Genomic DNA, 26,626 nt, shown 5'->3' with positions numbered 1-26,626 from the left:
TCGTGGAAACTACAAGGGGATACAACAAGGTGAATTTACGTAAAATAGGACAAATTATCTTGAATGTGAACAGAAGAAAGAAAAGACAACAAATGAAAGCTTCATGGAATTTCTTAGCACTTTGACCTAGAGTTGTCTATGTATAGGCAAATGTAAGGATTGCAAGGAAATATACATATGTACCCACAACTGTATGACTATTTCTTTCTAACCAATAAAGGAAAAATTACCTATTCTAGTTATAGTATATGCATTATCTCATTTGATTCTTGCAACACTGATATAATGCATCAGTGATATAATGCATTTTGAAAACACAGGAAGCTGAGATATGAAGAGGTTACATTACTTGCCCAAAGTTACATAGTAAATATTTGGTAGAATTGGTACTTGAGTCTAAGTCTATCTACTTCAAGGGTCCATTTTAATTCTACCAAGACATGCTACTATTATGTTGTTATAGTATTAAATAATAGTACCAACACTATTACTAGTTACATGGTAGAATCTGAAAGCTGACTAATAACTAAGTAAATGGAAACTACATTTTGAAACGTTCAGTAAATGAACCACATTGGGTTTACCTGAAAAGTTCTTTTTTTTTTTTTTTTTTTGTTTCAGTGACTCTTTGGAAAACCCTTTCCCTTTTTTTTTTTTCATGCTGGGACCTTGTGCACTCTAGGCAAGTGCTCTACCACTGAACTACACCCTCAGTTCAGCTGGGGTCATTTTCTATGAACATGAACATATTTGATCTGTTAAGACTGTTCCAAATGAATTTCTCATTTGACTAAACATAAATTTTGTTTGGAAAACACTTGCAAGTATAGAGACAGTTTCAATATGAATTATGGTGCTTGGAGTGCTCAAATAAGATTGATAGTGGCTGGACTAGGGATTAATGTCATATTTCTCTGCAGAAGAGCTTTAGTAAGTTTAGTTATGGCACCATTTGAAGTCAGCTTAGTCAGTTGGGAATTTTAATTAAGTTCTGGGCAGCCACTAAGTATACCCATATTCTGAAGCCAATTTTTTCCAAGTGGCCATTGAAAATTGGGCATGTGTACATGAGCATCATTCATGGACATAAATCATGGCAAGCCAGAAGGTTCAGAAGGTAGAAAGTTGGCTCAGAGCAATGTTTACAGAAGCTTCAAGTCAACCTAACCATCATATTGGCTTCTATTTCCTTTAAAGTCATATTTGAAATTTTCATTTTGTGTCTGGAAGGTTACCTTATCACTTAAAACCATACATACTCTGTAAATTTATTTTTCAGAAATTCAACAAGAAGGCCAAAGCTCACCAAAATTGCCTTCTTTTATTTATGGGAACAATTATGCAACTTAATCTTTGTTTTCCTTAATTATATTTCTCCCCACATGAAATTTTTTCTCTTTAAAGATTTCCAAATCTCTTGGTATGGTACACTAAGATGTAATTAATGATTCAGTCATACAAATAATGGGTGGGCTGAGTCTTCTTCCTCTAGGTCAGTGTTTGTTGTTTGTAGTCCTGTTCAGCCTAATGACACTGTTGATGAAACCCCTTAATTGAAAAATGACTTCTCAAGTCAAAACTTCAAATTTTATCTGTTTTGAATAAAACTCAAAACTGTACCTTATGTACCCTGCACAAAAAAGCAAATTAAGTTTGTAGAGAAGGTTTCAAAAATTAGAAATGAATCCTTTTTGTTTCCTTTCTGTCTTCCTTCAATTCAAATCTTTACATTGCATAATGATAATATCATTCTTATAGTCACTTGACCTTAAAAGCTCAATCGTCATTTGATTTCTGTCTCTTCCTCAAAATCTTATGTTCAATCAGTTGCCAAGCCCTACAGTTCTGCTTCTAAAATATTTCCCAACTGCTTTTTTCTTGTTTTTGCACTCTCTCTCTTTTATCCAAAAATTAGAGTGACAACGTACTCCACCCTTTCTCTCATTACCCAAGTACTGTAGTTATTTTCCACTACAACATCTGTTAGATTCTCCTCATTTCTTGCCTAAGAAATTAGAAGTGTTTTCTAGTTTGTCTGCTTTTCTCTATTCTGTCCGTACTACAAAAATATTTTATTTGACTTCTTTTCTAGATCATTAACCACTTGACAAAATGAATACTGTCATACTTAATGCTTACTCTTCAGTAACTATTACAGTGCTTGTCATACAGAAGCGGATAATTCACTTTTATTTAATAGAATTTATTTGAGCACCTACTCTATGCAAGGTACTATGACTATAGAAATAAACAGATAGACATTGCAGTTTTTCCATTTTACTTGAGATTTAATGGGGATTCATAGACCAATAATAAGTAAGAAATAAACCCAACTTAAGTTGTATTAAGTGGTATGATTTAAAGAGTTGGGTGAGATAGACAGCAACAGAGAAGAAAAAAATTCAGATAAAAATCACAGATGTCAGAAGGAGGAAAGATAGCCAGCCATATAATGAATGGGCAAATGGTATGGCAGACAAAGGAAGCAGCTCATGCAAAAGTCCTTATCTAGGAAGCACTCAATTCATAAGAGGAAACAACAACAAAAAAGTCCAGTGTCCATGAAGTCCAGTGACCTAATTATAGTGTGCTTTAGTCAGATTTTTTGCTTCTGTGACTAAAAGATCTGACAAGAATAATTTGAGGAGTAAACATTTATTTTGGTTTATGGTTTCAGAGGTCTCAGTCCATCATCAGATGACTCCATTGATCTGGGTCTGAGAAGAGGCAGAACATCATGGCAGAAGAGTGTGGTGGAGGAAAGCAACTCAGAACAACTCACCAGGAAGTATAGAGAGAGAGGGAGAAAGAGATAGACTCCCTCACCATGTATAAAATATGTACCCCAAAGGCATACATGCAGGGACCCACTTCCTTCAGTCTCACACTAACTGCGTACTGTTACCACTAAGTTAATCCCTATCACAGGATGAATTCACTGCTTGAGTTAAGGCTCTCATAACCCAATCATTTCTACTCTGAACCTTCTTGCATTGTCTCACACATGAACTTTTGGGGGACACCTTATTTCTAAACCATAACATGATGGGATATCTAGCCCAGAGCCAGTCAGATATGGTATAAAATTAAAGTGTATGTCACAATATTCATGAAAGGTGAGTGAAAAGTAAACACCTTTAAGAACGAGAATGAAGACATCAGCAGCTAAGCACTTAAGAAGGCTCAGACTTTATGTTGTAGAGTTGTTAGATGCCATTGTAGGGAACCAAGCAAGATTTGTTCTTGCATGAATAAATTGTCTTTGTCTGGAATTCTGTGATTGCCTACTATCTATATGTAATTATATTTCTTTCTCCACTCCAGATTTATTTTCCTAATGAAGCTTTAATCACATGTCTCTGTACAGGCTTATCTGCCTTTTTGTTCCTACATGTATTTTGGGCTTCAACTATACCTATACTACTCATTACTACCCAAAGGTATCCCTTGTTTTCCAACTTCTGTCCTTTTAATCAGGCAATTCTACTTTGAGTGCTTTCTTCCTCATTTCTTTCTACTAAGTGTTTCTACTAAGTGCACCCTTTTGGAACAGGTTCTGGAACTAACGCTTTAATGAAACTTTTCCTGGTATCAATAACCAGTAGTGGTATCTCCTCATTTGAACTTCGATTTACAGCACATTTCTTTCCCTTTCCTACTACCCTGTGTTAACTTAGATTCTTCTGTGTCTCAATTCTTTCTGAATCTACCATAGAACCTTGAATATAAATAATGTATGCTCATTTATTGAAATGTATTTATTGAAATCAATGCATTCAGTGTATATGCTATTTACAAAATAATGTATGTATTTTGGTGCATCATGACATTGTGGAGGTTAACACATGGTCAGACCAAGCAAGTATGTTAGTTTACATTCATACATTCAGTGTCCCATGGCTTAGTGATTAGTGCAAAATTTTAATTATAAGAAATGGATTGGCTTTAGAGACTTGTATTGTTGGGTATACACTCAGTTTGAATCTTTGAATGTGTGATTCTCAGATATAACCATCTCCTGTACTCTTGTATGCTTCAGAAAATCCCACTCCTTCACAAGAATAGTTGCACCTGGCACTTATTACTAAATCAGAATTGTTATACTAGAAGGTACTATGTATGAGAGGGTAGTAGCAGATACCAGTTATAACAAAGAAGCAGTGAAAGGGAAGAAATTAGGCCAAGGTTAGCATTAGCCCAAACAAATATGCGAAGAACAAACTCGAACATGATTGAAATCTAAAATTCCAAAAAGAAATGAAGGCTATCAGTAGTATGGGGTTGTGATCATATAAGAGAAGCAGATAGATATTAGATTGTTGAATATTTCAGAAGAAACTTCTAATGTGCTTCATTTCACGATCTAAAATGTAACTGATATTATTGATGAAGTAAAGGGCTTTGATCTAAGATGAACTTAGGTTCTACCTTAAGACCCCCTGTTATGAACTAACTTTTTAGAATTTTAGAATGGTTTTCAGTGAGGATAGTGTCTTGGTCCCTTCTGTGTGGTTATAACTGAATACTGGAGTGTGAAAATTTTATCAAAACTAGAGGTACATTTGGCTCTTGTTTATGGAAACTGGAAAATCCCAGAGCATAGGACCAACATCTGGTGAAGGACTTTTTGGTGCATCATGACATTGTGGAGGTTAACACATGGTCAGACCAAGCAAGTATGTTAGTTTACATTCCTCCTGCTCCTCTTATAAAATTACAAATGCCACAATGACATCATAACTCCCTTAATACTAATTTTCCAAAACACAAACTCCAAATATCATTACCATACAAATTTGGGGACAAAGTTTCCTGCACATGAATTTTGGGTTCACATCCAAACCACAACATTTACATGTATATCCCCAAGTAGAACTGGGTTCAAATTATAATTTTCTACTTGTTAAATTGATTACTTTTGGAAATGTGTTTGTCTCACTGTTTGCATTTGGAAAATGGCAACGACAATGCCCTTTACCAGCTAAGATTTTTGTAAAGAAAAAATAATTTAATGAAAAACATTTAACATAGAGTCTAGCACATAATAAGAAGTTCTGCTATTTTCTCTCTTTCTCCTTTTGCCATTCCAAGGAGATAATTAAAGATTGTGTTTGTATATATGACCAGTTATTTGATATGAGAAGATATCAGCCACATTAAAGGATCAATGATTATCAATTACCATTATGTTGAGGTCTATATGAGATTACAGAGGAAGTAATATGAACCATGGTACACTTATACTATAGGTAATCAGTATAATGGGTATTTTAGTCAGCATTTTTAATTGCTGTGACCAAAATGCCTGACAAGAACAAAGTAGAGGAGGAAATGTATATTTTGGCTCTCAGTTTCAGAGGTTCAGTCTACAGATGGCTGACTCCATTGCTCTGGGCCCAAGATGAAGCAAAACATCATGGCAGAAGGGCCCAGAGAAGAAAAGTAGCTTGGAACATGGCAATCAGAAAGCAGAAATAGCTCTGCTCACCAGGGATAAAATATAAATCCCAAGGGCACACCACCAGTGACCTACCTACTCCACCAACTCCCCACCTGCCTATAGTTGCCACCCAGTAAATCCATATCAGTAGATTAACCCATTGATTAAGTTTACATCCTGTAATACAATCATTTCCCCTCTGAAAGTTCTTTGTCTCATACATGAAGTTTTATGGAACACCACATATTAAAACCATAACAGCAGGTAATTTATATGCAAAACAAAATGGATCGTTATGAGGCTTTGCAATCTAAAATGAATGGGCTGTGTGCAATGTTGATGTTAGAAATATTAGTTAAGAGAATGTTGCCTATTAACACAAGTTATTTCACAGGATTAAAATAGGGAAAAAAAAGAAGCTAGGGATTTTCTTACAAATGTGTATCTTTTAACATATAACAAGGAATAACTGTGATTTTTTATAATTAAAAAAGTAAAACAATGAATTAGGTTTCAAAAAGCTGTTTTTAATTAAGGTAGGCAGAGATGGTGTCCTACGCTAAGCCAGTGGCAGTACAGAAAAAAATAATTTACAAATTACTTAAGAAGAATTGACAGGTTGTATTGCAAATTAAGGAGGGTGGGCAGGAGATGACAGGGTTAATATGATAGACAAATTTTGACTGAGGAAAGTAGACATTGGGAAATCATAAAAAGAGAGCTGAGAGGGCAATTCATTCACTTGTTTTTTGGCACAGTGAGTTTAAGGTAAATATGGGTGATTCCAGTGTCAATGTCTATCAAGAAGATGGCTATAAAACTCTGGAGGTCAGAAAAGAGAAGTGGATTGGAGGTATACACCATATATTTATCACTATAGAGAAGTTCATGGGGCATGGAAATTTATCACTCAGGGAAATTATACCGATTGAGAAGAGCTATTATGGAGTCACGTGATTTAAGGGGTAAGAGGGAATGCATGAAATAAACGAGAAAGTACAAGCAGAAACAAATTTGTATTTCTCACCCTTATAATCTCAGTCTGGAATAATCCCAAACACATTATAATATATAATAAATATTTGTTCAGTAATCAATGGATTACTTGATGAATGAATAAATGAATGAATGCGTGAATGAAAGTGCTAACATATGACAGAGATGAGGCTAGAGAGGCAGATTTTAGTCCATTTTTTTGCTAAAAACACAATACAATGGACATAGGTTAAATTATTTTAAAAAAAGAGGTTGATTTTGGGTTCACAGTTCTGTTCCCAGGTTGTGGAACAATACCTTGTGATGACCTTTCTTGCTGGCAGAGTCCCAAGGAAGCACAGGACATCACATGGTAGGAGGCAGGAACTGCGTATGTGTATCTATTCTGGTCTGTCACTTTTCTCATAAAGTCACCTGCATCAATAATGGGACCTCCACCCTGCTGATCTTATCTAATCAAAATCACCAACAAAAAATGCCCCATTTTTGAACACCATAGTTAGATTAAGTTTCTATCTTAATACCTCAGAATGAGGATTAAACTTCACCAAGGTTTTCAGAGGGGACCAAGTATATTCAAACAGTAGTAGCCTGATTGTTGAAGCAAACTTACTTACACTGGTTTCAAAATTTATTTTACGTTAGAATTACCTTGGGAACTTAGAAAGTATTGATTCCTGTTCCCTGACCTTTTTTCCAGCAATTATAAGGTAGGGCTCAAATTTACATATGTGTTATCAGCGTACTATGCAATTCTGTTGCTGGAGATCTGAGATCTGATCTTCTTGTCACATTTTAAGAAATATTCACCTAAGTATAAAGGGCTTAAGAGTGAGAAATATTTTTTCAACTGGAAATTTAACTATATCAATTTTTATACCCTAGTGAAGTACTGACCTTGAACTCTTAGAGCAGGAGTACCTTGTTTGTCGGAATAGTTATAGATTTGAAACAAAGGCACCCGATACACAGTGGTGGAGGAATGATCACGTGGGAATGCTATCAGATGGTTTCTGAATATGTAATACTATTATATCTCAAGGGAAGTCATCAATTTATTAATTATACTTCAAAAACTCTTTTGCATAAAATTTCGGTCCACAAGACCTATATTTCCCTAGAATATACAACATTTCAAAGAGAAGAAAGCCAGATATAGAATTCAAGGAAATAAAGGAGATTCGTTTTACCCCAAAACAAACAACAGCATGTAGTGAAGGGGTTTTTAATAAAAGTATTTGATGAGCGAATGAAACAAATAGGAAAGGAACTAGTACAGATTAATGCCAGCATTTCAAAGAGCAAATTATGATTCAAAGATATATTTCTGAGAGGAAGAATTAAGAATAAAGAGGCTTCCTTGAGGCTGGGGACTCTAAAGCCTAGGGTTATTTTTGTACTGATTTATATGTGCATTAAAAGATGAACTCAGTCAACTTATTTCTCTTGTATTTTCATTGGACAAGACTGGAAATGACCTTTGCTAGAAACTGCAGAAGGAGTTACCATGACAAAGTGTACGTCATAACATCAGGTCAACAAGGGCAAAACAGAACATTGTGGAAACGAAGGCTGGACTACAAGGAGCACTTGGCATGACTTTCGTGGAAATGGGAGACAAGAGAGCTGGAAAACAACAATGTAAGTATCAGAAAACAGAGCAAAAAAATGTTATCTGTCAAAGGTTTAAACTTAGCTAATGGTTTCTTGTGCCTGAGTCCCTGTATTTTTAGCCAGTTTAGGACTTAACCACAGCTCCATGGACTAAAAATAACTTTTCTACTGAGAATTGAGAACAGAGGAGGATCAATGCCACTTTACAGTGAATTGTATCCCATGTATTCCCTCCATTAATCTCTGCACACCTTACCTGGCTTTATATTCCTGTATAGCATGTATTACCAACTAATGTGTTGTTTTTCTTCAGTCTCCTATCACTAGAATGTACTCCATTAGAGCAAGGATGTTTTCTGATATTCACTCATATATCCTTGGTACTTAGGGTGATATCCAGTGTGCTATTTACATTCAGTAATAATTATTTAAGTAATTCAATGCATGAATGCTATTTGGCATCGAAGATGGCAGAGGAAAGTGACTTGGTTGTATATAGCTTATAGGAAAGCTTCTGGGAAGGGAGAGAACTTTTTAAGAAGAATTGGAAAAGGGCACCTCATGATAGCATATCTGAAGATAGCCATATACGGAAATGGAGAATCTTAGAAAGAAAAAAGATAGAAAAAAAATTAACCAGAGTGTTCGAGGCATAGTGTGCAGGGACTACACACTAAAGAAATGTTGGAATTTGAGAGTAACTGAATGGTATTAGTTCAAGGATCCAAGAATGTTGTAATCCAAGTTTAGCTTATACCACTTCATCTTTGTGAGATTCCTGAGAAAGACACACAAAGGGAAATGGCAAATAGAAAGAGTTTCATTTTTATGATTGTATTAACTAGTGATGGATAAACTTTCTAATTTGGAACCTCTTTTGTAACCTGCATTTTGAAATGTCTTTGGTTCATGATCTAAGGAATAGCTTCTGTAAGAGAATAAATCAAATTGGTTCTGGTCCCTCATGGATGTCCAGCAGGTGAGAGTAAAGGGGCAAACATTTCTGGATTTTACAATCTTATCATTTTATCTGTTAGAATGTAAGCATAATGAGGATCCTTTGTTGATTTGCTCATAGCTATACCCTTAATTCCTAGAAGTAGGTCCAGTACACAGCAAATGTTGAAAGAGTAGGTGCCAGGTGAATAAAAAGAAATCTGGTTTTTTAACATCCTAGTGAGAAACAGGAACAGTTGGACAGTTGGATTATGTTGAGAAAGTAAGTACAGGACTGAAGAACTATTCCCCACCTGATACACCCCCACATCAACCATCACTAGGTGCTACATTATATAGGAAGGTGCAACATATCAGGAGCTAGTTGTGAAGAACTGGTCAGTAGTGCAGGAGAGAGGTGCAAAAGGACAAATAAATAGCAACAGAGCTTTTATAGTAGTTTCTGTAAAATAAGAACTTGAACCCCATCACATGCTTGCAAAAGGGACTAATGGGTAAATATTGAAATTTCTGTTCAGATACATTTCTGTTCATAGAAACATTACTCTAAAGAATGGTCTATAGAGATCAAAGGTTTTTTTATACATGTCAAGGCTAGGACTATAAGAGATACTAAAGGGGACTGAGATTCATTATCCAAAGCACTGAAGAAGAATTGCTAGACTGATCATCTGGGATGCTGAAATGGGGTAACTAAGTTCGCCCAGAGAGAAACTGATTAAAGGCTGTGATGGTTAATTGGAATTGTCAACTTGATTGACTTGATTGATACCCTGGATGAAGTGACTTCTGAGTGTGTTGATGAGGGTGTTTCCAGTGTCAACTGGCATGTGGGATAGCAAACTGAAGAGAGAGATCCTTCCTGAATGTGGCCAGCATAGTCCAATAGACTGGAGGCTCATAAGGAGCAAAAGCAGAAGAAGGAGGAAGTCTAGGCTAATGTAAGCTGAATTCTTCTTGAGGTGGGGAGTCCACTGCTGCTGTCATCAAAGACATGGGACTCCAGCCCCTTTACACTTCCAGGGTGGACTCTCACCAGCAGTTCCCCAGGGAGTTCTCAGACCTTCAGTTGTGGACTGTGATTGTGTCATGGGTTCCTCTTATTCTGAGGTCTCAGCCTCAGAATTCTTGGACTGAGCAGTTACTTGTTCCTTCAGCTCTCCAGCCTGAGACAACCTCTGTGGGACTACCCAGTTTCTGATCATGTAAGCCAGTCTCATAAATCCTCTTTGATAATCATACATATACATATCTTGTTGGTTCTGTTCCTCTAGAGAACCCTGACTAATACAGAGGCTATAAAATAAACTGTAGAAAATCAAGAAATCTGCATCTAGAAAGTCTGTCATTCCCAGTAGTGAGAATGCTAGCTTTGTTTTGTTTTGTTTTGACAAGCTTCTCACATATCTCAAGTCGATAACTTGAAACCTAGGCAAACAGATTTTTAAGGAAGCCTCACTTCAGAGGAGAGATGTACAGCTCGAGGTGACAAAATTTTAATGCTATTAGACTTGGAAGAATTTTTTCCAATAATCCAGTTATGGATACTTGCAATAGATTGTAAACTTTGTAACTAAGAATGACTAACATGCATTATTACTTTAATAACCCTGGGGACTGAGATAACTACTTTCTCCCTTTAAACCCAACTGATATCACCAACAGACTGCAGATCATGTAGTGTACTCCTTATAGCTTATACATGAAAAGAGTGGGATCAATATCTCCAGGTCTACTTCACTGACACAAGTTTCTGATTACCCTATGGGGAAATGTCACAGAAGAGAAGGAAAAGAAGGTAAGGTGGTCATTTTTTCTAGTAGAATGCAGTTCCAGCTCAATTCACTGGTGTAGGAGCATAGATGGACGAAGGTAAAGAAACAAAACCACGTTTGTGCATATAACTTTGTAACACAGTAACCCAGATCAATATTAAACATGGCCTCATCAGTGTCCCATATCTTACCATAGTCATTTTTTGCCACCAATATTCATTGGTGAAGCTTGGAAAATGTAGAAAGAAGTTTTTTCTTCTTGCCCCGCTAAAGACTTGCCTGACAGTTTCTGGTGACAGAGTCCAAAATCTCCAAAAGTCACATATTTAAAATCCAAATGTGAATAGCTTGAATCTCCAAAGATTGATTGTGAATTAACTCTCTTAAAGTCTCTTGTTATTTTGAGGAATTCCCAAGGTTATGCTTCACATGTGTCTACCAACTTTTCTGGCAGCTGCAGGACTATGCTTTCTCATTTTGCTTTGCTATTTCTCCCCTGCTCCAGCCCCCACTTGTCCATGTCAAAGCCATTTTGGACAAGTTTTCTTCACTACTATTTATTATAAGAACTCAAATTCTAATACCAAATGCATTTTTTTTTTAGTTTCCCCAAAGTTTCATGTCTTTAGGGCGCCAGGTCTTGGTTAATGGAAAGACTTCTAAGTACTCCATTTTTGGATTTTATTTTGGTATTTGGATGGTAAAGTGACTCAGTTTCTGCATCACTGAATCTCTCTTCACAGTTCTCTCAGCTTTAGTCTAGAATTTCAATCCTTGCCCAAATCTATCCAATTAGCTTACAAAAAAAAAAAAAAAGTCACTATTGTCTCAGACCAACCAACTATAGAAGTCCAAACAACAACATAAAACTGACTGGGAAAAAATTTTTCATGCATTTGTAATTCAGTCCAGGGAATTCAGTAGAGCTTTGACTGAACAGTGTGGCTATCAATGTGCATTTCATGAGCACTGCTACCTCTGGATATGCAAGAAGGCAAAGATCTCAATTTTGTGACATTTTCAGTAATCTGAGCAAGAGCTCATTAAGCTCTGCACCAGAAGCAGGGGAACTGGAGAAGGGATGAATTCAAGCAAAATCACTGTAGAGAATTCAAAATACTCTGAGCAGATTGCATACGGTGAGCAAGGTATGAGGGAAGTCACAGAGGGCTCAATTTTAGTCAAGAGTGATAGGGAGACAATGGCTCCGAGACTATCTAATCTCCACATACTTTTCAAACTTACACCTTTTATACCACCGATTTTCCCATATTCCTTCTATATTACACTCAGATTAAATATTTTTTCGACCTTATATGCCCCCATATTTTCCCCTCCACAAATATTATTATTAAAACCTCCAGTTGGACTCTCTTTCCAGTGTTAAATTCCAAATCTTGCAATTATGATCACATTTATGTATTTCATATGTTAAAAGAGGAAAAATAGTAAAGTTCCTTCTTAAGAGTACAAACAATGATGAATGACAACCTAGGTTCAAGTCCTGCTGCTGGCACTTAGCAGCTATGAAAACTTGAGGATGTTACTCATTCCCTCTATGGTTCAGTTTCCTCAGTTTCTAAAGAGAAATAAAAGAGGTACTGACCTTATTGTATTGTTGAGAGCATATCCAAAAGGAAATATTCCCTGTTGCTTCTACCTCCATCAAATTTGCTTAATTCCTCTCGGTTTAAAGGCTTTTTTTCTTTTCCTGAAGAATACAAGTTTAATAAGGAACTGTTACATTTTTACCTTGTATTACTTATTTATCTAAATATCTCAGCTTCCTAACTAGCCTGTAACTCCTAGAGAGCAAATGTTATATTTTATTATTTTCAGGTTTTCTAAGTTAAGTGTGGGGAATGCTGGCTAAAGTGGGTGTAATCATATAAGAAGGGAAGGGGAGGAGAGGAATTGAATAGATGGCATAGATCACAGGAGGCATTAAGACATGGGGTCACTGAGCTTAATGCCTATTGAAGGGGCTCTTGGAAACTGTTCCAAAGAATGTAGTGCCATCATGTGACTGCTCCTGTAGTGGGCCCTGCAACATAGGAGTGACTTGATGGTGAACCTCCAGACTGAGACACTGACCATAGATTCTTTAGAGACAAATTTCTTCTTCACAGTTCTGAGAAGGTGCTGAGTCTGAATTTTTTTTTTTTTTTTTTTTGCATAGTGTCTGGCCCCAAAGGTTTGAAGAGAATAGTATTTGGTGTGATTTACACAATTATCTGTTTAGTAATTTTTCAAATCCATCATGTAAATAATGAATGGCATCTTTAAGAATTTCTCTCATTTCCTAGGGCTCCAGGACATGTATTTAAATGCAACAAACAAAAGTTATTTGTAGTGAACAAGGTTTGTAGGTGGGGTTTTTAGTATATTTAGGCACATTAAACAGAATGGTTATTTAGAAGTTTTGTTTGTGCAAGTCAAATATAGACTGGCTGTACATGTGTATACATAACAATATATACCTGGGGACTTTGGCACTGGAAATCATTTCTTTCTTTTTTCATACAAGTCAATTTTTATATGATAAATTCATTCTGTGTTCAAAGAATCAAATGGAACTTGCATATTAAGTAGGCAAAGGTTATGCATTTTTTGACATGATTTTTGAATTATTTGTTCTTAATAAAGAGTACAGTGCTGATTTTCCTAATTCTTTCTTTTTCTTATTGTGAATATTAAGGTTTCTGGGGGGAAATCCAGCATGCAGTAAAATCTGATTTAAAATGTCATTTAAAGATGGGAAAACCCTGCTTACTGCATTATTAAATCTTTTCCTACCTAAAACTGGAATTGGAAGAAACAATATTCTGGTTGTTCAGATTTAGAAAGGGAATAGGTGAAAATTTAAATACTTGCAGTTTTATATTCTGAGGCTTCCAATTTTCTGTATGTTATGTTTCCATTGTGCAAACATATGCCTCAAAATGTGGGGAAATACAATAACAGAATATAATCCATATTCATATATTATCATTTCCCCTTTATCCATTGCCAATTTATGATTCTATGACCTTCAGCTTAATATAAGAATGATTATTTGTTTCCTCCATTAAATTTTTTTATATTTAAAATTATTTGGAATATATAAAAATAGTTCTTTGAAAATCATCTTGCTCTTTTGTTGTTCTAGATTTTTCCAAGTTTAAACTATTTTCAAAATGAATCTATGTGTTCATAATTACTATGTAAAGATGATATTGTCTGTAAATTTCCTCTAGCACATGTATGTATAACCACCAAGAAAACTCCAGGTCTGGTTTCTGTTTTGCTTCTGTTTTCTGCTGGCTACTCTCAGACTGCATCATATATTGTGCAGCATCTCTCCAGCCCCCAAGGTTACAGCTGATGTTCACTGTGAGTCAATTAAGCTACTTGCACCTGTGAGGTGTTACTCTTGCAGGGCATGAGATTTCCTCTGGACTGACCTGGCTGTGCTTTGCAAAACAACAATCGAGACTGTGTGAATGTGTTATAATGGATTTTTCTGTTGCATTAGTCTCCTTTGTTCCAGTTCTTTTCCATTTCTGGTGGGAAGGTTTTAAACATGTTTTAGTCAGCTTTTTCATCACTGTGACCAAAAGACCTGACAAGAACCATTAGAGTATAAAAAGTTTATGTTGGTTCACAGTTTCAAAGGTCTCAGTCCAAGGATGGCTGACTTCATAGCTCTAGGCTCCCACGGTGAGACAGAACATTGAGGGGGTAGGGTCTGGAGAAGGAAAGCAGCTCAGCTCTTGGCAATAAGGAATTGGAGAGAGCTCTGCTCAACAGGGATAAACTACAAATCCCAAAGGCACCAGTGACCTACCTCTTCCTGCCACACTGTACATGCCTACAGTTAACACCCAGTTAATCCAAGTAGGTGGATTAATCCACTGATGAGGTTACCACTCAAAATCCAATTACTTCACTTCTGAATGTCCCTGCATTGTCTCACATATGAGCTTTTGGGGGACACCTCATATCTAAACCATAACAATCTCCTTTGGAAAATAAGTACAGTTATGATCACTAGTATTAAGATTGTTCTCTTTCTCATAATACATTACATCTGAATATACCTCCAGATGTGGTGGGACATAACAAAGTGGAAACATAAAAGATCTGTGCTTTATTTTGAGAATAAGACACATGTTCACAGAAGTAGTTTGAACATTACAATATTGAAATAGTCAGTATATTTGTGGAAAAAATGGGAAAAAGTCTCTGAAATTTTGATAGTACCACAGAGTCTGGGTTGTAGTTTTGTCTTATCCCTGCAGGGAGAGTTCAGGAGATGCTTGGCTATAGAGCTTACCCACTGTTTTAGGAAGCTCCCTGTGGAGATATGAAAACTGCCCCTAGGTTTTGCTATGCTACTTGTTATATAGTCACAAAAAAGGCATTCTTACTCACTTGGCTTCATCATAAGTTTAGGTCAAGGTTTATGACTCTATATACACCTATGTGGAAGGTTTATTTAATTTATAGAGATTTTTCTCTTTTAGCTAAGTTGGAGTGCTTTGGTGATTTATTAGTGAAGTGTAAGAAAGTTATCTTGTCAGAAGAAAGATGGCAGGTTTTTAATAGGATGAAACCTGAGAGAATGGTCAGGAAAACAGATTAATTGAAGAGTCTCCAGACTCCTTGATATGTTGCTCATTAATGCATACCTGTATCTTTCATTTCCCACATGACCATGTGCTTTGGAATGCTTTATAGAATAGTTAAACACAAAATAAATGAGTTTAAAATTATGTCCATCTTTGTAAATGTCAAAAAAGTACATTGAACATTTTGATTAATTAAAAAGTATCTTCTCAATGAATATTAAAAGCTGTTTATAGCTGAGCACAGTGGCACATACCTGTAATTCCAGCAGCTCAGGAGGCTGAGGCAGGAGGATTGTAAGTTCAAAACTAGCCTCGGCAACTTAGTGAGGACCTGAGAAACTTAGCAAGATCCTTTCTTAAAATAAGAAAAAAAATCAAAGGAACTGGGCATGTTGTTCAGTGATTAAGCAGCCCTGTGTTCAATCCCCAGTACCAAAAAAAGCAATTTATAAATGGAAAAAGATAGTTCCCAAGGGACCCAGAAATCAGGTGACACAAAGAAAATAGGAAAAAAATTGTTCAGTGAACATAGAAAGTTGGAGCCAGGAGGAACATTGAAGACCATCTAGTCCAGCCTTCCCATTTTGTAGATGAATAAATTAAGGCCCAAATACTTTCAATTGTCTTGGTAACATTCAACATAGCTAATTACTCACACTACTTAGAACTAGAACCCATGTCTTCCAATTTTCATCTGAATTATTCTTTCTAATTCATTGAAATGTTAAGTTCACTCATTGGGTACATGTCTGTGGAATGTAGTGAGAAGCTAACCATTCCTGATACTCCTTTAGAGTCATCTTCAGTTAAAAGTGCCTCAGGAAATCACATTCATGGTTTCAGGGACAAAACTTGAATCTAATCATTGTTTCTAAGTATACTTATATTAAGAGTTTCACACAGGAAACTTTGCTTGGAGTGATTTTTTTTTTTTTTTTTTGGGTGTCGGGGATTGAATCCAGAGGTGCTTAGTCACTTAGCAACATCCCCCACCTTTTTTGTAGTTGTAGATAGACACAGTGACTTTATTCTATTCATATATTTATATGTGGTGCTGAGGATGGAACCCAGTGCCTCACACATGCTAAGCAAGTGCTCTGCCACTGAACCACAGCCCCAGCCTCATCCACAGCCCATCCCTTTTTATGTTTTATTTTGAGACTGGGTCTCTCTAAGTTACTTTGGGCCTCCCCTTAGTTGCTGAGGCTGGCCTCAACCTTATGATCCTCCTGCCTCAGTCTTCTGAGCTGCTGGAATTAGAGGTGTGCACCATGATACCTGGACAGCATTTTTTATCTTTCAGCCATCATGATAATGATGATGGAGATAAATGGTGACTCAGTTTCTGCCCATGCCCAAGGGATTTATGGAGAGGTGGCAAAAGTAGGGCAATTGTGAACAGAAGCTGCTGCTATAAAAGAGACTTTATAACTTTAGTCACTAGATAAAACTGAGCACTTTGCTTACTCAGGAATTCATTTGGGGATTTCATCCCAAAGAAATTATACTCTATACTACATTATACCTCATAGGCAGGTGACTGTGATTCATCTGGGATTACTAGAAACTCATCCAAGAGAATCTGACCCAGTGGACATGTAATAAATGTTTGGTATTACCTGTTCATGATTGGGGTATCCAGGTATATAATACTTCTCTGCTATGGTTTTCCCCACTGCAAAAACTACCTTATTTCCAAAAAAATAGGAGTCCCTATGTGTTTAAACTGAAGTTGAGAATATCAGCACTGAATGGACCACTTCAGATTCTGCTTTTCAACACTCTTCTTTATAGAACTGAAAAATGGGGCCAGAGGATAGGGAGAGTCTGAATTCAGTGGGTCATCCTGGGTGTTTGTTATTTTGTGCCCTGAGTCACAAGTAATTGCTGTCATCTTTCTCAACCACAACAGGGAATGGCCAGAGTTAAATCCTAAGCCATTTTGGAAAGGGGTAATGAAATTTCTTGAACTGTGGCTGATGGATTTTGGACCACAAGCAATGTCAATAGGTCTTGAGTTTGGTTCCATAAATTGTACACCAGCTATTGGAATTCCTGGGTCATGGATAGGGAAGCAAATGCCAAAATTAGGAAAGCTTCTAATACCAACTTTCCCCATGATATGTGGCTTGGTGGTATAGCTTTTGGAAATTTTTTAAAGAAATTTTAGGTGGTTACATTAATGAAAAACGTGTGCTCTTTAAAGTGACAAAAATTCATTAAATTTTCTAAGTTTGAGGTGGACTAACTAGTCTCATGTTTTTACCCTTATTTCTTAATAAAAAATGCTGAACCAGTAGACTATTTTCCCTGCTGGACTATGATCATTTTAGAAAATGTATTAGTGGACAATTTTGAGAACTGTGATTAGAGAATGTAGACTGAATTAATGACTGCTGGTAGGCAGATGTCTCATCAACTTTTTTCCTTGAATTAAAGTCTTTCTGAAAGAGATTTACTCAGGGATAACCAAGTAATCTTGAAGGATGATCAACTCACTTCTTGAGGCATTAAAAATATAGGTAAGATGATATTTCATCATTCTACTCCACTCCATATTTAACCTTATTCTATTATTCTGCTTTTCCTACAGTCTGAAATTTAAAATTCTTTGATCATGATTTTTCAAGACCCTTATCAATCTAATGATTGCCTGTCATTCAATATCTCTCTTCATTCTCATCCCAAACCTCTGAAATACACAGCAGTCACAGAAAATTATTTTCCTTTTCTTTAACGAACATACCTTTTACTTTCTTCATGCCATGTTTTATGCTATTTTCTTTAACAGAAAGACTACCTCCTTATCATTTCATAGGCCTTCTTCTGCATTAAGTGTTTTCTTCTCCATGATGGTTTTCCTGATATTAATAGTATCAATTACTTACTTTGTACCAACTCGATGACAAACATTTGTTAAGTGCTTTTTCTCATTTAAGGTTTGTTATACCTACCAGTTCTGCAGATAAGATACTTGAGAGAAGTTATGTGTATTGTGCCAAGGTCACAAAATTTGACCCTCATTGTAAATGAAGGATCAAAATTCAAACCAAATTCTGACTCCAAAGCTCATGGTTTTGATCATTATTTATACCACATATACATGTATAACTGCTTTGTCTTCCCGAAGCAAACTGAATGATTCCATCCTCTCTGCATGTATGATCCTTCAGTCATTCCCTTTTAATGTCATTTGTCTGTTTTGGTTGTCTATATATCTGTCTCCTTTACCATTCGGTGAGCTCCTTAAAAGTGAAGGCTAAATCTTATTCATTTCTGTAGTCCCAGGATATAGAACTGTGCCTGGCATGCTAGATACTCAGTAAACATTTGATATTCTGAAGTATAAATAAAACAATAATATCTCTATCCAAAGGAAACAATTAATACAAGGAGACTAAACATACTCACATGGAAGAAATCAAGTGAGAGAAATTCAGGCTCTGTCAGAAAGTGGATGCAAAGCCGAAGAGATCATTGCTTCTGTTTTTGTCATAATGGCATGTATTTGTGTTTGTTCTTTTGTCTCTTGATGAGACAGTCCAGAAGTTCACTGAAAGGGCCTGGAGTCAAGGGAGGATAGGTGAGAGCAGTCAGTTCTGAAAGTCATAGTTGTTGTTACTTCTAAGCAGAGGCAAATATACAGCTGTTAAGTCTGCTTTGGGCTTTGCCCTGAAAAAGTGCAGAATCACCACTGATATCTTGCCCAGTCATATGTGGGTACTGGGAAGGAACCCAGGCAAGCTGGTCTAGTTTCAGGTAGCAGAGAATGGTAAATCTGAGCATGAACTCAGGAGTCTGCTTGCCTCTCTGTCTGAACCCTAACTCTGACACTTGTCATCTGTTTGACCTTGCATATTTTTACTTTGTCCCTCAATTTTCTCATCAGTAAGATGAGGACACTATTAAGTTTGCTTTACATAGATGTTGAGAAGGTTAAATAGGTGAATAGATAACAAAATACACAAAGCAGTGTCTGACACAGGGTAATCGCTCAACACATTTTCTTTTATCACCAAGTTGAGGATTTTTTTCTTTTATCTCTACTTTCAACAACTGTTATATAATAAAATCAGGTTAGCTAAGGGTCACTAATACTGCCTTATTGCTTCTTTCATCTCAGTTTCTCTCAAATTGGTAATGACTTGCTAAAATACTAGCAAGTGACAGTATAAACCCACAGTAAAAACCCAATGTGAATAAGTGAGATGACTGTCAATGAACTTTAAAACTAGAGAAAGAGCTGAGGAGTTTAATAAATTTAATGGATTTAATAAATCCATTCTGTTTATAAATGAGGAAAGTAAGGTCCAGAGAAGTTCAGTGGTATTCCCAAAGTTGCACAAGAAGTTAAGGCTGAGATTATGAATGAATATAATCTATCATTCCTTCAAAATAGTGAAAAATATTTGCCAAAAATATCGCATATAGATTTTACACAAAATGTATCACCTGTTTAGACTTATTTAAAGTAGTTGGAACACAGGTATGTGATCATGAGAATTAAGCAGGATGTTTCAGTATCCCAGGAACTCATTTTCTCAGAAGTGTTCCAATTTCATTTCAATTAAGTGATTTTCTTGAGTGATCATTCAAACTGAACTATTGTACCTCAATAGGGGAAGAATCTGTAACAACCAATATTATGACTGGTTCTAAATATGATGATTATGTTATTTCTACAGTAGGTCTCAGGAGTATTTATGCAAGTTTATTTATTAATAATTATCATTCTTTAAATGGGGTTTGGTGATATATTTTAGTAGAGTATCTTAGAAAAGAGACATTTTGGAAAATTCTAGATTGAAGAAAAAGAACATGTGCATGCCATTTGAAAGGTCACTTCCTTCTGAAACAGCCAAGTGCTTCTAAAAGTAAGAGCTGGGATTTTAAATTACTCACCTCTCAAGATGCTATTCAGGAACTTATCATAATAATGTTAAATTCAATATTAAGATAGTATTGCAGACTTGGTTGCTATGGAAATCATGGAACTCCAACAGAGACTAAAGTAGACTGCTCTGATGCTATAAAAATGGGAATTGCAAACTTACAGATATACCATTTATGATGCAATTTATTTTATAATTATAAAATGATATATGCTTATGGATTAAAATTTAGAAAATGCATGGATATTGTGAAGAAATTAAAATATATCTAGAATCTCACCTCCAGAGGCAATTGTTGCTAATATTTTGGAGTCATTTTCAACAAATACAGTTTTGGGGGGTTAACAGAGATTGAACTCAGGGGCACTGAATCCCTGAGCCCCATCCCCAGCCCTATTTTGTATTTTATTTAGAGACAGGGTCTCACTGAGTTAATTAGTGCCTTGCTTTTGCTGACGCTGGCTTTGAACTTGTGATCCTTCTGCCTCAACCTCCTGAGCTGCTGGCATTACAGACATGCACCACCTGGAAACAAATACTTTTTGATAAACTTCTCATGTATTAGGCAGGTACTATTCTCGGCATAGGAACACAGCACTGAACAAAATAAAAGTCCTTGACTTCCTATAGTGTACCGTGGTATCAGACAAAGAAGATACTTAGATAGATGAGGGAAACTGATATTATGTCAGCAGCTATGAATAAAATAATATTGGGCAACAGAGTAAAGCAGTGGATCTCAAAATGAAGTGCCCATCATAATTACTTGAAGAGCTTCTTAAACAGAGTACTGGGGCCCAAACTTAGAATTTCTAATTCAGTAGGTTTGGAGTGAGGCCGGAGAAATTGCATTTCTTACAAGTTGTCACATTATTCTCATGATGCAGGTTCAGAGACATTCTTGAAAATCATTGGGATAGCGAATAGCGATGGCAGTGGAGTAGCTATTTTAGACAGTTGGTCAAGGAGGGATTCTGAAGCAATAAGATGAGACATTAAAAGATAAGAAGTCAGGCAAATAACAAAATGGAAGAGTTTTTTTGTAGATGGACGTAAAAGTAACAGGATGTGAAGACTGAAATGGGTCGATACTTCTTGGAAGAACCAGAAGGAGTAAAGCATCCCAGTATAAATGAAGGAATGCATGATGCAATAAATTCACAGATTGATCTTTTGCAGCCTTATCTATTCTGCCCTCAGTAACCACCTTTCCAGTATTTGATCAAATATAACAATGTTTTAATGCCTGTTTGCTTAAGTCCCTAGCAGTTTTTACAAATACATAAGTAAGAAATGTGTGTAGACCAGGGGTTGTGGCTCAGTGGTAGAGTGCTTGCCTAGCACATGTGAGGCACTGGGTTCAATCATCAGCACCACATAAAAATAAATAAATAAATAAAATAAAGATATTGTGTCCATATACAACTAAAAAAAAATGTGTGGAAGCTACAGGAATGAGTATTTTTAAATAGTTTTTCAATTTATTTTTAATCATCACCATATAGTCTATAAATGAAATGATTTGTCTTCTTTTCTGTTATACCTATTTTAATTATGTTTTAATGTCTTGTCTATATTTTCAAAGGCATGATATTCTTTTTCCTAATTTAATTTTTCATCATTAAATATGATGTAAATATTCAATAATAAAATGTTCTTCTATATGTTTCTTTAATAATCATGCTCAGTAAGCCTATAAAAGATATTCAGATTCATGAATAAACAAACTAATGCAAATTAAAACAATAGCAAAACATAGTACCTCACCTATCATACCAAAGATAACAATGATTGATATACCTAATTGCTGGCATAGTTATAGGAAAACAGGACACTCATATTTTGCAATAATTTATATACTGAAAGATAATTTTGGTTTTCTCTTTAACTCTGTATATAATTATTAGGTAAATTTGTTTTCCCATCAAATGTGTGGGTAGGTTCTGTGTCCTTTTTTTACATTTAGTGCAATATCACCTAAGAATTGCGATTACTAATTTTTGTTTCTTTCTTTTGTATTTTATATTTCTTAATTTGATATGATTAGTTATTTAAAACAGTATAATGCATTCTGACACATTGTGCAGAAATGGAGCACAGCTTCTCCTTCCTCTGGCTGTACATGAAGTAGAGTCACAGTGGTAGTATAATCATACATGTACATAGGGTAATGATGTCGGTCTCATTCTACCTTCCTACCCACACCCCTCCCCTCCCCTTACTCCCCTCTGCACAATCCAGAGTTCCTTCATTTTTCCCAATACTCCCCACATTATGGATTAGCATCCAATTCTCAGGAAAAACATTCCACCTTTGTTTTTTTGGGATTGGCTTATTTCACTTAGTATGATCTTCTCTAGCCCCATTCATTTCCCTGAGAATGTCATAATTTCATTCTTCTATAAGGTTGAGTAATATTCCACTGTGTATAAGTGCCACATTTGCTTTATCCACTGATCTGTTGAAGGTTGGTTCATAGTTTAGCTATTGTGTATTGAGCTGCTATAAACATTGATGTGGCTGCACCTCTATAGTATTCTGATTTTAAGTCCTTTGGATATAAACTGAGTAGTGGGATACCTGGGTAAAATGGTGGTCCCATTCCAAGTTTTCTGAGGAATCTCCATACTGCTTTCCAGAGTGGCTACACAAATTTGCAACCCCACCAGCAATGTATGAGTGTGCCTTTTTCCCCACATCCTCGCCAACACCTATTGTTGCTTGTATTCTTGATAATTGCCATTCTAATTGGGGTGAGATGGAATCTTAGAGTAGTTTTGATTTGCATTTCTCTAATTGCTAGATGATGAACTTTTTTTCATATGATTGTTGATTGATTGTAGATCTTCTTCTGTGAAGTGTCTCTTCAGTTCCTTAGCCCATCTATTGATGGGCTTATTTGTTTTTTTGGTGTTAAGCTTTTTGAGTTCTTTCTTTATATATCCTGGAAATTAGTGCTGTGGGGGATGTGTGGTAAAGATTTTATCTCACTCTGTAGGCTCTCTCCTTGCATTATTGATTGTTTCCTTTGCTGAGAAAAAGCTTTTTAGTTTTAATCCATTCCATTTATTGATTCTTGATTTTACTTCTTGTACATTAGGAGTACTGTTAAGGAAAATAGGTCCTATGCTGACTTGATGAAAATCTGGGTCTAATTTTCCTTTTATTAGGTGCAGTGCCTAAGTCTTTGATCCACTTTGAGTTGATTTTTGAGCAAGGCAAGAGATAGAGGTTTAATTTCATTTTGCTGCATATGGATTTCCAGTTTTCCCAGCACCATTTTTTGAAGAGGTTCTCTTTTCTCCAATGTATGTTTATGGCGCCTTTGTCAAGTATGAGATAACTGTATTTATGTGAGTTTGTCTCTGTGTCTTCTATTCTGTAACTTTGTTCTACCTATCAATTTTGGTGGCAATACCATGCCATTTTTGTTACTATTGCTCTGTAGTATAGTTTAAGATCTGCTATTATGATGCCTCCTGATTCACTCTTCTTGCTAAGTTTTGCTTTAGCTATTCTGGGTCTCTTATTTTTCCAAATGAATTTCATGAGTTTTTCGGTTTCTATGAAAGGTATGTTAAAATCACCCAGTATTATTGCGAATGAAAGAAGAATGTCATTGGGATTTAAAAAGGAATTTCATTTATTTGTTGACTTTTTGTTCTTTTAATGTATGAGCTCAATGCAGAGAACTTTCCTCTTAGCACTGCCTTCATAGTATCCCAGAGATTTTGATATGTTTTACTGGTGATCTCATTTACCTCTAAGTATTTTTTTAATCTCCTCCCTGATTTCTTCTGCTGTCCATTCATCATTCAATAACATGTTATTTCATCTCCAGTGTTTGGAGTAGCTTCTATTCTTTATTTTATCATTGATTCCTTGTTTCATTCCATTATGATCTGATAGAATGCAGGTTAGTATTTTTTGTATTTGGTGAGAGTTACTTTATGGCATAACATATGGTTTGTTTTAGAGAAGTATTCATGTGCTGCTGAGAAGAAAGTGTATTTGATGATGGATGACATTGTAAATATCTGTTAAGTCTAAATTATAGTTTGCATTATTTAGTTCTATAGTTTCTTTGTTTAGTTTTTGTTTGGAAGATCTATCCAGTGGTGAGAGAGGTGTGGTAAAGTCACCCAGTATTATTGTGTTGTGGTCTATTTGATTATAGAAATTAAGAAGAGTTTGTTTGATGTACATAGACAGTCCATTGTTTGGGGCATAGATATTTAACAATTGTTTGTCTTGTTGATGTATGATTACCTTAAGTAAATATGAAATGTCCTTCTTTACCTCTTCTGAATAAATTGATTTGAAGTCTACTTTGTCTGATATGAGGATGGAAACCCCTGCTTGTTTATGGAGTCCTTGTGAATGATATATTTTTTTCTAACCTTTCATCTTCAGTCTGTGGATGTCTTTTTCTAGGTGGTGAGTCTCTTGAAGGCAGCATATTATTGGATCTTCTTTTAAGTCCAATCTGCCAGTCTAAGTCTTCTGATTGATGAATTTAGGTCATTAACATTCAGGGTTATTATTGAGATATGATTTGTATTCCTGGTCATTTTGATTTAGTTTTGTGTTTGACTTGACTTATTTTCTACTTTGCATTACTTTTCTTTCAGTGTAGTTTCTCCCTTTGCTGGTTTTCATTGTTATTTTCATTTCATCCTCATGCAATATTTTGCTGAGAATGTTCTGTAGTGCAGGCTATCTATTTTTGAATTCTTTTAAATTTTGTTTATCATAGAAAGTTTTTATATAATTTTCAAATCTCATGTTTAATTTTGCTGCACATAAAATTCTCAGTTGGCATCCATTTTCTTCTGTACTTGGTATATGTATTCCAAGACCTGCTGGCATTGAGGGTCTGGGTTGAGAAATCAGCTGAAATCCAAATTGGTTTCCCCCATATGTAATTTGATTTTTTTTTTCTCTCACAGCCTTTAAAATTCTATCCATATTGTGTATGTTAGTCATTCTCATTATAATGTTCCTTGGTGTGGGTTGGCTTTCAAAAATTTTTTCAGTTTCCCTTCTCCACCGATAGGTGGGGTTGTCTGAAGTTTGGTGGTAGCTCCAATCCTGTGGGTACCAGACCTGTTGGATGAATGAGCCGATAGCAAGATGCCCTCACACTCTCTTGCATTCTTTCCACCCATTATAGCTGGCCCCTTCTATCCTCATACACTTCAGGACTCACTGAGCTGGAGAGTGTTCAGTTCTCTCCAGTTTTTCCAACCTGTGCTCCCCTCAGGGATCTGCCCACAGTCTCTGGCTTTCCTCAGGTCTTCCAGGCCCAAACTGGTTCATACAGAACCAGCTGCAATCTGATGGATTTGAGCTTCAGATTCCCCAGGCTCTGCCTTGCTGGAGTCCCAAGATCTCAATACCCTTTCAACTTGCAGAGAGACCACCAGGGATTTGCTCATACAAAAGAGTTACCCTGCAAAGAGGCAGCCAGATGGCAGCCACTAGCACACCCAGAAGGAAGACCTCACATGCAACCAGACCTGCAGGTACCCCAATGATATAGCTCCAAGCATGGCCAATGTCCCCAGATTGAGGCAGCCTCACCCTGAGATGGTAGCAGTGGTGGCAACAAACCTGCAGACTCCTTGGTCCTGGACTCCCAGGCCCTGGACAGTGTCCCAAGATGTCTGCTGCAGTGTGTAACCAAACCTGTGGGTACTCTGACAATGGACTTCCAGGCAACAGCAGGCAATGGACAATGGGCTTAGGGCAAACTGAAAGCAGTCTGTGAGCAAATGGTTAGCAATCTGCAAGTGGACATAGAGGTAGTGGGTGATGGGCATGTGCAAGGCACATGTTTGTGGCAGACATACTGGGAGGGCGTGAACAGCAGATCATCAGCGAGCAAGGACAGCTGCCATGCAAATAGCATTTCCTCTGCTTGAATCCCGAGTCACATAGTGACAAGGAATACAACCTTCCTTTAGTTCACCCTCTTGGATCTGCCCCCCTTTTTCCTTTGTACAAATTTACCAAGTCATTTAAGGGAGCTAATAAATGATTTCCCATTTTATTGTATTATAGATACTGGTATAAAAAGCATATTTATAGTCATATAAATGAAATATTCATATAGATATTCTACAATATAGGTCAACCACGTTTGTATTCTGTTCAATACTTTTTATTAATTATATTATTCAAATCTTTTGTATAAGAGGTTAGCAAAGTATGTCCTATGAAACAAATTTGTCTAGACACTCAGTTCGCAAATAAAGCTTTATTTAAACTTGAACATGTTCCTCTACTATCTTCTGACTGCTTTCTTGTTGCAATGGCACAGTTGCATACTGGCCTGCAAAG

Source organism: Sciurus carolinensis, chromosome X (genome assembly GCF_902686445.1).
Source record: "Sciurus carolinensis chromosome X, mSciCar1.2, whole genome shotgun sequence".
Classification (NCBI taxonomy): Eukaryota; Metazoa; Chordata; class Mammalia; order Rodentia; family Sciuridae; genus Sciurus; species Sciurus carolinensis.
The sequence above is the reverse complement of the archived record's forward strand: the minus strand, read 5'-3'. Positions refer to the sequence as shown.